The following is an 11,013-nucleotide window of genomic DNA, read 5'->3' on the forward strand; positions in this document are numbered from 1 at the left end:
CAATATCCGAAGTCTAGTGCTTCAAAGTCCCAAATGCATGCTCATGAACGTTTATGACAGGTATATCAATAAGATATTCTAATAGCACATAAACACTGGTGCACGAAATTGTGATTACACTTTTCACAACTCCACACAACTAACCAACAAGTGCACTGGGTCATCCAAGTAATACCTTACGTGAGTAAAGGTCGATCCCACGGAGATTGTCGGCTTGAAGCAAGCTATGGTTATTTTGTAAATCTTAGTCAGGATATCAATGATAAAAATGATTTTGTTAAGAAAAGTAAATAACATGAAATAAATGGTACTTGTGATTCAGTAATGAGGAACAGGTTGAGGTTCTGTAAATACTCTGTCACCTGAATCTCTGCTTTCCTACTGTCTTCTTCTCCAAACACGCATGGCTTCCTTCAATGACAAGTTGTATGATCCTCTCGGATGAAAAATACCAGGTACGATCTCTGCACAGCTAATCAACTGTCGGATTTCTCGTCTCGGATGAAAAATACCAAGTATAGCTACCGCACGGCTAATCATCTGTCGGTTTCAAATAGCGTCGGAATAGGACCCTTGTCCTTTTGCACACTATCACTACGCCCAACATTCGCAAGTTTGAAGCACTTCACAGTCATCCCTTCCCAGATCCTACTCGGAATACCACAGACAATGTTTAGACTTTTCGGATCCCAGGAATGCTGCCAATTGGTTCTAGCCTATACCACGAAGGTTCTGATCTCATGAACTCGGTCCGTGAATCAGAGACCCAAGAGATATGCACTCAAGCTGTCGCCCAATGACTACGTTGAGCTCAGATAGAACGGGAGTGGTTGTCAGGCACGCGTTCATAGAATTGAGGATAATGATGAGTGTCACGGATCATCATCTTCTCCAGATTGAAGAACGAGTGGGTATCTTAGAATAAAATCGAGGTGATTGAATAGAAAATAGTAGTAATTGCATTAATCCATTGAAACACAGCAGAGCTCCTCACCCCCACCTATGGGGTTTAGAGACTCATGCCGTCAAAGATATAATATGGAATGTAAAAAATGTCATGAGTTGCTAAATGAATCTCTAAAAGTAGTTTTTATACTAAACTAGTAACTTAGGGTTACAGAAAATGAGTAAATAGGTGTAGATAGTGCAGAATTCCACTTCCGGGGCCCACTTGGTGAGTGTTTGCACTGAGCTTTCAAGCTTCCATGTGCATATGCCTCATATTGGAGTTAAATGCCACCCTGGGTGCCAAAATGGGGCGTTTAACGCCAAAAAGTATGCCAGTTCTGGCATTTTACGCCAGAAAATTTTTGGATGGCTTTTAACGCCAGTTTGGGCCATTAAATCTCGGGCAAAGTATGGACTATTATATATTGCTGGAAAGCCCAAGATGTCTACTTTCCAAAAAATCCATTTCGAGTGCAGGAGGGTCAGAATTCAACAGCATTTGCAGTCCTTTCTCATCCTCTGAATCAGATTTTTGCTCAGGTCCCTCAATTTCAGCCAGAAAATACCTGAAATTACAGAAAAATACACAAACTCATAGTAAAGCCCAGAAATGTGATTTTTGAATAAAAACTAATAAAAATATAATAAAAATTAACTAAAATATACTAAAAACTACCTAAAAATAATGCCAAAAAGTGTATAAATTATCCGCTCATCACAACACCAAACTTAAATTGTTGCTTGTCCCCAAGCAACTAAAAACAAAATAGGATAAAAAGAAGAGAATATACAATAAATTCCAAAAACATCAATGAAGATTAGCTTCAATTAGATGAACGGGACTAGTATCTCTTTGCTTCTGAACAGTTTTGGCATCTCCCTTTATCCTTTGAAGTTCAGAATGATTGGCATCCATAGGAACTCAGAATTCAGATAGTGTTATTAATTCTCCTAGTTCAGTATGTTGATTGTTGAACACAGCTACTTTATGAGTCTTGGCCGTGACCCTAAGCATTTTATTTTCCAGTATTACTACCGGATACATAAATACCACAGACGCATAACTGGGTGAAGCTTTTCAGATTGTGACTCAGCTTTGCTAGAGTTCTCAGTTAGAGGTGCCCAGAGCTCTTAAGCACACTCTTTTTGCTTTAGACCATGACTTTAACCGCTCAGTCTCAAGCTTTTCACTTGACACCTTAACGCCACAAGCACATGGTTAGGGACAGCTTGGTTTAGCCGCTTAGGCCAGGATTTTATTCCTTTAGGCCCTCCTATCCATTAATGCTCAAAGCCTTGGATCCTTTTTACCCTTGCCTTTTGGTTTAAAAGGTTATTGGCTTTTTCTGCTTGCTTTTTTTCGCCATTTTTTTCGCAAGCTTTTGTTTTTCACTGCTTTTTCTTGCTTCAAGAATCAATTTTATGATTTTTTAGATTATCAATAATATTTCTCTTTTTTCATTATTCTTTCAAGAGCCAACAATTTTAACATTTATAAACTTCACTATAAAAAATATGCACTGTTCAAGCATTCATTCAGAAAACAAAAAGTATTGCCACCACATCAAAATAATTAAACTATTTTCAAGAAAGAATTCAAAATTCATGTGCTTTTTTTTCTTTTTCAGAAAAAATTTTTCATGTAAGAAAGGTGAAAGATTCATGGAACATTCATAGCTTTAAGGCATAGACTCTAAACACTAATGATCATGTAATGAAGACACAAACATAGACAAAACATAAAGCATATAAATCGAAAAAAATAGAAAAATAAGAACAAGGAAATTAAAGAACGGGTCCACTTTAGTGATGGCGGCTAGTTCTTCCTCTTGAAGATCTTATGGAGTGCTTTAGCTCCTCAATATCTCTTCCTTGCCTTTGTTGCTCTTCCTTCATGGCTCTTGTTGAGGTCTATGAGTGGGCTCTCTTGTTTGCTCCATCCTCTTTCTAGTGATGGGCTTTTGAGATGAATCTCTCCATCTCTCATGACTCGGAATTGGAAGCAACTGCCTTCCCTTTCCTCTTCCTAGAGGTTTCTCCGGCCTTAGGTGTCATTAATGGTTATGGAAAAACAAAAAGCAAAGCTTTTTCCATACCAAACTTAGAAGGTTTGCTCGTCCTCGAGCAAAAGAAGATAGAAGGGAGCAGAAGAAGAATGATGCAATTAATTTTGAAAACTTATTACCTTATGCAAGAAAAATTAAAAAGAGTTGAAAAGAATTTGAAAAGATATGTAAGTTTTGAAAACGTTTTGGAAGGATTTGAAAATAATTGAAAAAGAATTAAAAAGAGTTGGAAAGATTATTAATTTTTGAAAATAGAAATTGAAAGATGAACGTTTAAAATATTTTTGTTGCAAAAAATTATGAATTAAAACATGAAAAATTGAAAAAAATCGAATTGGAAACAAAACTACCTCCCTTGTGTCATCCTGGCATTAAACGCCCAGAATGCTATCCATTCTGGCGTTTAACGCCCACTTGACTACCTCTTTGGGCGTTTAACGCCCAGCCAGATACCCTGGCTGGCGTTAAACGCCAGGAATCCTTCTTTATTGGGCATTTTTCTGAACGCCCAGAATGCTACCTGCATCGGCGTTAAACGCCCATTCTGCTATCCTTACTGGCATTTAAACGCCAGTAAGGCTATCCTCCCGGGTGTGCTGTTTTTGATCCTATTTTTGATTTCGCTTTAATTCTGCAGCTGTTTTTGTGACTCTACATGATCATCAACCTAAAGAAAACATAAACTAACAATGGAAAATGAAATGAAGAAGTAATTAGCATGGATAAATAAGATTGGGTTGCCTCCCAATAAGAGCTTCTATAATGTCTTTAGCTGGACTTTTACTGAGCTTTTTAATTTAGTCTCAGTTTTGAGCACTCTTGCTCAACGTTGCCTTCAAGATAATGTTTGACTCTCTGTCCATTAACAATGAACTTTTTGTCAGAGTCAATATCCTAAAGCTCTACATAACCATATGGTGACACACTTGTAATCACATATGGTCCCTTCCATCGGGATTTCATCTTCCCAGGGAACAATCTGAGCCTAGAGTTAAAGAGCAGGACCTTCTGTCCTGGCTCAAAGACTCTAGATGATAGCTTTCTGTCATGCCACCTTTTTGCTTTCTCCTTGTAAATTTTAGCATTTTTGAAAGCATTGAGTCTGAACTCCTCCAGCTCATTCAACTGGAGTAATCTTTTCTCTCCAGCTACCTTAGCATCAAGGTTTAGGAACCTAGTTGCCCAGTAGGCCTTGTGTTCCAGTTCCACTGGCAGATGACAGGCTTTCCATACACAATCTGGTATGGAGAGGTCCCCATAGGAGTCTTGAATGCGGTTCTGTATGCCCACAGAGCATCATCCAGACTTCTTGCCCAATCCCTTCTACGGGTACTTACGGTCCATTCCAGGATTCATTTTAGTTCTCTATTTAAGACTTCAGCTTGCCCATTTGTCTGTGGATGATATGGAGTGGCCACTTTATGGTTAATTCCATATCGGACCAGAGCAGAGTCAAGCTGTTTATTGCAGAAATGAGTGCCTCCATCACTGATCAGTATCCTAGGGACACCGAACCTGCTGAAGATATGCTTTTGGAGGAACTTCATCACTATCTTAGTATCATTAGTGGGTGTTACAATTTCCTCTACCTATTTAGATACATAGTCTACTACCACCAAAATATAAGTGTTTGAGTATGATGGTGAGAAAGGCCCCATGAAGTCAATACCGCATACATCAAACAACTCAATCTCTAAGATCTCTTGCTGAGGTATGGCATAACCGTGAGGTAGATTACCAGCTCTCTGGCAACTGTCACAGTTACGTACAAACTCTCGGGAGTCTTTATGGAGAGTAGGCCAGCAGAAGCCACATTGGAGAACCTTTGTGGCTGTTCGCTCACCTCTAAAATGTCCTCCATATTATGATCCATGGCAATGCCATAGGATTTTCTGTGCCTCTTCTCTAGGCACGCATCTACGGATCATTCCGTCTGCACACCTCTTAAAGAGATATGGTTCATCCCACAAGTAGTACTTTACATCAGTAACCAATTTTTTTGTTTGCTGCTTACTGTACTCCTTGGGTATGAATCTCACAGCTTTATAGTTTGCAATGTCTACAAACCACGGTACTTCCTGAATGGCAAAGAGTTGCTCATCTGAAAAGGTTTCAGAGATGTCAGTAGGAGGGAGGGACACTCCTGCTACTGGTTCTATCCGCGATAGGTGATCTGCTACTTGGTTCTCTGTCCCTTTTCTGTCTCTTATCTCTATATCAAACTCTTGCAGAAGCAGCACCCATCTTATGAGTCTGGGTTTTGAATCATGCTTTGTGAGGGGATATTTTAGAGCAGTATGGTTAGTGTACATAATCAGTTTTGATCCTACTAAATAAGACCTGAACTTGTCAATGGCATAAACCACTGCAAGCAACTCCTTTTCTGTGGTTGTGTAATTCTTCTGCGCGTCATTTAAAACATGGATAGCATAATAAATGACATACAGAAGCTTGTCATGCCTTTGTCCCAATACTGCACCAATGGCATGGTCACTGGCATCACACATTAGTTCAAATGGTAATGTCTAGTCTGGTGCAGAAATGACTGGTGCTGTGACCATCTTAGCTTTCAGAGTCTCAAATCCCTGCAGACACTCTGTGTCAAAGATAAATGGTGTGTCAGCAGTTAGTAGATTGCTCAGAGGTTTCGTAATTTTTGAAAAATCCTTTATAAACCTCCTATAGAATCCTGCATGCCCCAGAAAGCTTCTGATTGCCTTAACATTGGCAAGTGGTGGTAATTTTCCAATTACCTCTACCTTAGCTTGATCCACCTCTATCCCCTTGTTTAAAATTTTGTGCCCAAGGACAATTACTTCAGTCACCATAAAGTGACATTTCTCCCAGTTTAAAACCAGGTTAGTCTCTTGGCACCTTTTCAGAACAAGTGCTAGATGGTCAAGACAGGAGCTGAATGAGTCTCCAAATACTGAGAAGTCATCCATAAAAACTTTCAGAAATTTTTCTACCTTATCAGAGAAGATAGAGAGTATGCACCTCTGAAAGGTTGCAGGTGCATTGCACAGACCAAATGGCATCCTTCTGTAGGCAAATACTCCAGAAAGACATGTGAATGTTGTTTTCTCTTGGTCCTGAGGATCTACTGCAATTTAGTTGTAACCTGAATAGCCATCCAAAAAGCAGTAGTATTCATGACCTGCTAGTCTCTCTAGCATCTAGTCTATGAATGGTAAAGGAAAATGATCCTTTTTGGTGGCTGTATTGAATCTTCTGTAGTCAATACACATACGCCACCCTGTAACTATTCTTGTAGGAACTAGTTCATTTTTTTTCATTATGAACCACTGTCATGCCTCCCTTCTTGGGGACAACTTGGACAGGGCTCATCTAGGGGCTATCAGAAATAGGATAAATAATCCCAGCCTCTAGTAGCTTAGTGACCTCTTTCTGCACCACCTCCTTCATGGCTGGATTCAGCCACCTCTGTGGTTGAACCACTGGCTTAGCATCATCCTCTAATAAGATCTTATGTATGCATCTAGCCGGGCTAATGCCCATAAGATCACTTATGGACGACCCAAGAGCTGTCTTGTGTGTCCTTAGCACCTGAATTGATGCTTTCTCTTCCTGTGGTTCTAAAGTAGAGCTGATGATCACAGAAAAAGTGTCATCTTCTCCCAGAAATGCATATTTTAAGGATGGTGAGTAGTTTGAGCTCGGGTTTAGGAGGCTTCTCCTCTTCCTGAGGAGTTGTCAGAGGTTCTTCTGTTTTCTCTGGTTCCTCTAGATCAGGCTGAACATCTTTAAAAATGTCCTCTAGTTCTGATTCAAGACTCTCAGTCATGTTGACCTCTTCTACTAGGGAGCCAATAATATCAGTGCTCATGCAGTCTTTTGATGTGTTTGGATGCTGCATAGCTTTGACAGCATTCAACTTAAACTCATCCTCATTGACTCTCAGGGTTATCTCCCCTTTTTGGACATCAATGAGGGTTCGTCTAGTTGCTAGGAAAGGTCTTCCTAGAATGAGAGTTGCACTCTTGTGCTCCTCCATTTCCATCACTACAAAGTCAGTGGGAAAGGCAAATGGCCCAACCTTGACAATCATGTCCTCAATTACGCCTGATGGAATCTTAATAGAGCCATCAGCAAGTTAGAGGCATACCCGAGTTGGTTTAACCTCATCAGTCAAACCAAGCTTTTTGATAATGGATGCAGGTATTAGGTTGATACTTGCCCCAAGATCACATAGAGCTGTCTTGGTACAAGCACCCTCTAATGTGCATGGTATCATAAAGCTTCCAGGATCTTTAAGCTTCTCTGGTAAGCTTTTCAGAATGACTGCACTGCTTTCTTCAGTGAGGAAAACTTTTTCATTTTCTCTCCAATCCTTCTTATGACTTAAGATCTCTTTCATGAACTTAGCATAAGAGGGTATTTGCTCAAGTGTCTCTACAAACAGAATCTTTATTTCAAGAGTCCTGAGATAGTCTGCAAAGCGAGCAAATTGTTTATCCTGTTCCGCTTGGCGGAGTTTCTAAGGATAAGGCATCTTAGCCTTATATTCTTCAACCTTAGTTGCTACAGGTTTATTTCCTACAGAAGTGGTTGGAGAAGCCTGCTTAAGGGGGTTGTTGTCAGCACTTGCAGGTGTCTGATCCCTTATTGGCATTTGAACGCCAGAATTGGGTGCTGTATGGGCGTTTAACGCCAGATTGCCACCCTTTTCTGGCATTTAGACGCCAGAACTGGCCATCCCTTGGGTGTTTAACGCCACTTTTTTACCCTTTTCTAGTGTTTGAATGCCAGAATCATTCCTCTCTGGGCTCTTACTGTCTTCAGAGGGATTTTAAGCAGTGGGTTGGTCATCCTCTATCAGTTGTTTCTTTCTTGGCTTTTTGCTGCTTTGATTTGAGACATTCAATGTCTTCCCACTCCTTAATTGAACAGCTTGGCATTCTTCTGTTATCTGTTTAGATAGCTGCTGTCTTGTCTGATCCAATTGTGCTTCCATATTCTTGTTAGTATTTTTAGTATCTTGGAGCATCTCTTTGAATTCTGCGATCTATTTTGTTATAATAAGCAATTGCTGATTGAGTTCAGCAACTTGTTCTTGAGGACTAAGTTCAGTGGATACTGCTTTAGCTTCTTCTTTCATGGAGGACCCACTACTTAAGTATAGATATTGATTTCTAGCAACTATATCAATGAGCTCTTGAGCCTCTTCAATTGTCTTTCTCATGTGCATAGATCCACCAGCTGAGTGGTCTAGAGACATCTGGGTATTTTCTGTAAGCCCGTAGTAGAAGATGTCTAACTGCATCCATTCTGAAAATATTTCAGAGGGGCATTTCCTTAGCATCCCTCTGTACCTCTCCTAGGCATTATAAAGAGATTCATTATCCTCTTGTTTAAAGCCTTGGATGTCCAGCCTTAGCTGTGTCATCCTTTTTGGAGGGAAATACTGATTCAGGAATTTGTCTGATAACTGTTTTCATGTTCTTATGCTTGCAGTGGGTTGGTTATTTAACCACCTCTAAGCTTGATCCTTTACAGCAAATGGAAACAGTAATAATCTGTAGACATCCTGATCTACTTCCTTTTCACGTACTGTGTCAGCAATTTGTAAGAACTGTGCCAGAAACACAGTAGGTTCTTCCTGTGGAAGACCGGAATACTAGTAATTTTGCTACACCATGATAATGAGCTGAGGGTTTAGCAAAACTGCTGGCTCTGATGGGGGGTATACAGATACTACTCCCATATGAAGCAGTAGTAGGGTTAGCATATGACCCCAGAGTCCTTCTGGACTGTTCATTTCCACTTAGGTCCATGATGGAGAAAGGGAGATGATGTGGATTGTAAATAAAAATAGAATAAAATAAAAATTAAAATATTTTTGTTTTTATTTTATTTATTTAATGCTAATTTGAAATTAAAGAAATTAAAATAAAGTAAATGGGAAAAATGGTATAAGTTTCGAAAATTAAAAGAAAAGAAATAAAAGAAAATTAAAAACTAAAATAATTAATTAATTAAAAAGATTTGAAAAATTTTGAGTGTGATTTTTAAAAATGAAGAAATAGAAAGAGGTTAGGAAGTTTTGAAAAAGATATGTCTTAAATTTAGAGATACTTGTAAGAAAATAAATAAAAGAAAAGATAAGGCAAGTTAAGTAAGAGAAGATAAGGAATTTTAAATTAAAAAGTTTTGAAATTTAAATTTTAAATTTAAAAATTAAATTTTGAATTTTAAATTTTGAAATTTGAAATTTGAAATTTGAAATTTGAAATTTAAATTTTGAAATTTGAATTTTTAAAAAGTCAACACTATAATATAAAGATTTGAAAAAGATTTAAATTTTGAAAAGGTTTGATTTTTAAAATTTTAAATTTAAATTTTAAAATTTGAATTTTGAATTTTGAAATTTAATTGAAATTTGAAATAAGATAAGATAAGATTTTGAAAAAGATATGATTTTTAAAATTTAAAATTAAGATAAGATAAGATAAAAATTTTAAAACAAAAATCTGAATTTTTTTAAAGTAAATTTCGAAAATTTAATTAAAATAGAGAGAAAAGATAATTTTTTTTTAATTTAATGAGGAAAGAGAAAAACAATAAAATGACACCAAACTTAGAATTTTTAGATCAAAACAAAAAAAACAAACAAGAAAACTTTGAATGTCAAAATGAACACCAAGAACACTTTGAAGATCAAGATGAACACCAAAAACAAATTTTGAAAATTTTTAAGAAAATAAAAACACAAAGGACACCAAAATTAAAAATTTTTATACTCTAGACACTAATAATTCGAAAATGTATAAGATAAACAGCAACAGATACCAAACAAGAAAATTTTAAGATCAAATAAGGAAAACTATCAAGAACAATTTGAAGATCAATAAAGAACTAAGAACATGTAATTAAAAAAATATGAATAAAAATAAAAACATGCAACTGACACCAAACTTAAAACATGAAATTAAACTCAAACAAAAGATTCAATTATTAGTTTATTGGTTTTTTTTATTTATTTATATAGAAAATTTCGAAAAAAAATATCTAGAAAAAGGAAAACAAGGATTTTAAAATTTTAACCAAAAATAATAATAGAAGACGCAATTTTAGTGACTCTAAACCAAAAAAATAAATTTTTCCTAATCTAAGCAACAAAATAAACGGTCAGTTGTCCAAACTCGATCAATCCCCGGAAACGACGCCAAAAACTTGGTGCACGAAATCCATATGCGCTGTCATCGCACGGCTAATCATCTGTTGGTTCCCGCTAGCGTAGGAATAGGACCATTGTCCTTTTGCACACTGTCATTGTGCCCAACATTCTCAAGTTTGAAGTTCATCACAGTCATTCCTTCCCGGATTATACTCGGAATACCACAGGCAAGGTTTAGACTTTCTAGATCCAAGAAATACTGCCAATTGGTTCTAGCCTATACCACGAAGGTTCTAACCTCTGGACTCGGTCTGTGGATTAGAAACCCAAGAGATACGCACTCAAGCTGTCGCCCAATGACTATGTTGAGCTCAGATAGAATGGGAGTGGTTGTCAGGCACGCGTTCATAGGTTGAGGATAATGATGAGTGTCACAGATCATCATATTCTCTATATTGAAGTACGAGTAAGTATCTTAGAACAGAATCAAGCGTGATTGAATAAAAAATAGTAGTAATTGCATTAATCCATTAAAACACAGCAGAGCTCCTCACCCCCACCTATGGGGTTTAGAGACTCATGCCGTCAGATGTACAATATGAAATGTAAAAATGTCATAAGTTGCAAAATGAATCTCTAAAAGTAGTTTTATACTAAACTAGTAACTTAGGTTTACAGAAAATGAGTAACTAAGTGCAGATAGTGCAGAATTCCACTTCTGGGACCCACTTGGTGTGTGCCTATGTTGAGCTTTCAAGATTTTACGTTCATATGCCCAAAGTTGGCGTTAAACGCCACCCTGGGTGCCAGAATGGGCGTTTAACGCTGAAAAAGGTGCCAGTTCTGGCGTTTTATGCCAGA

Source organism: Arachis hypogaea, chromosome 17 (assembly GCF_003086295.3).
Source record: "Arachis hypogaea cultivar Tifrunner chromosome 17, arahy.Tifrunner.gnm2.J5K5, whole genome shotgun sequence".
In the NCBI taxonomy this organism is placed as follows: Eukaryota; Viridiplantae; Streptophyta; class Magnoliopsida; order Fabales; family Fabaceae; genus Arachis; species Arachis hypogaea.